This window comes from Quercus suber, unplaced genomic scaffold, assembly GCF_002906115.3.
Source record: "Quercus suber isolate HL8 unplaced genomic scaffold, Cork oak 2.0 scaffold_507, whole genome shotgun sequence".
NCBI lineage: Eukaryota > Viridiplantae > Streptophyta > Magnoliopsida > Fagales > Fagaceae > Quercus > Quercus suber.
Genome location: NW_027069956.1, coordinates 34916 through 37010, shown reverse-complemented (window position 1 = coordinate 37010; position 2095 = coordinate 34916).

Here is a 2095-nt window from a genome sequence, read left to right as displayed (position 1 = left end):
AACCCCCTCCCCCCCCCCCCCCCCCAGCAAACCTACTCTTTGGAATCCCAAAAGCAGTAAAAAGTAGCCATTTAGGCCCATTCTCAAAAATGCACAACTCTAATGGTAGAAACCTATAACAAGGTTGTTCAAGTTGGGGTTCAAGTTCTTTTTTGGTTCACTTATTGCTAGGAGATTCGATATTTTACCTTTGTTACGAATATTTACATCTGTTCTACTGTAGCAATTTTTTTTTTTTAATCATATTTGCTGCATCAGTTGTCTTGCCATTGTATCTTTATTTGCTATATTAATTATTCTGCAGTAGCACCTTTTCATCATATTTGATCATGGTTCGATGCAACAAATTATCTTTGGTAGGTAGTGAATTACGGCAAACCCTTCATATCAGATTTTTAATTTTGTTTAGTACCTGTAAGTATGAAACACTATGCCATAAAGCACTTTCCTGCCCCAGCTGTTCTTTATTCTCCACATCTTTTTCCTTCAATTTTAAGAAGCGGTATCCTGACCTACTTGTGTATGACCCATTCCCAGTGAAAAGGCCAAAACCAGCTATCCTCCGCCTCATGTTATGGCAATGGCAATTTCTTGATCAATTCGGCCTCCTCAAAAACAAACATGCCATCAATGAGACCATGGTTCCATTGCTTTCCTTGTTCATTTATTAGAATTTCAACTTTAGCACTTGATATAGTGTCGACGATAGGAGATAGTACCTATGGTGATTTCTTCCTTCGCAACCACGAATCTTGCCAAATACTCACTGACTTCCCACTGCCGATCCTCCATCTACATCCCCTAAGCAAGACATCCCTCCCATGGAAAATGCTAGCCCAAGCATAGGATCTTGACCTTGAATTTTTTTCTTCCATTATGGAGCAATTTGAGAAGAAACTGGCATTGAAGACTTTATAAAACAATGAATCTGGATTTTGCAAGAGCTGCCAGGTATCTTTTGCCAATAAAGAGTCATTGAACATGACCAGGTCCTTAAACCTCAAACCACCATCCACTTTGGATTTTGTCAGTTCATCTCATTTTAACTAGTGGATCTTCCTTCTATCCCCCCTTTAACCCCACCAAAATTTTTTTTATCATTGTTTTAATATTGTGGCATAAACCTGTGGACACAATAGGTTTTAGAGTCGCCACCTAGTTTTTGCAATGACCTAGGAACCATATATATAGCATTCTCTTGAGAAATGACCTTTTGATCTTACTACTAGAGATATGGGATCAGAATTAAGGTACGACCTTGGGAAGGTATATGGCACCCAAAACTGCCCAACCCTAAGGTTGGCTTCCCATCATCACAACTTATTTCTTAACCCTATTAAAGGAATACTCGATACTTGTATCTAACTCACACACACACACATACTAACATACATCTAACAATCGACATGGCATCAATCATCCCTAACCATACATCTATCATGGCAATCAAACAAGACCTATCATACATCTAATCATTGCATGTCCTATCATTCATCTAGCATACATGTCATGGTATCAAAGCATTCATCACACCACAAGCCTAATCAGGCTTCATCACATCACAAACCCTAGCATACATCTAATCATGGCATCATATCCTATTACATCATCTAGGGCAGCAACGTGGGTATCAAGAGATCCAAGCAAACATGTGATAAAGCACAACTCAACAAACAAGCATATTCAAAAAGAATTTGTTGAACGAAAATCATATCAAAGATGCATGCCAATGTGATTCCATGAACATCTGAGTGAGCGATCATGGTATTGAAATAAAGACAATACAAAACAAACCCTAATTTTAACATGTAAAAACAAATATCTAATTAAATCATGTGAAACAGAAGCTTTAAAGGTACAAAAATATGGAAAAGAACCTAAGTAGAAGTATACATGTGAAAGTGGAAGCAAAACAGAAGAAAACAAAAACTAAGGTTTCTGATCTGGTTCATGCGTATGCATGAACAACCCTGCGTGTGCATAATCAAGCTTGCGTACGTAGCCTTGATCATGCGCACGTGGGTTTCTGTCCAGAAACCCTAAAAACACAGCAAATACAACAGAACTTCAAACCAAGAACTCTAGCAAGTTAACA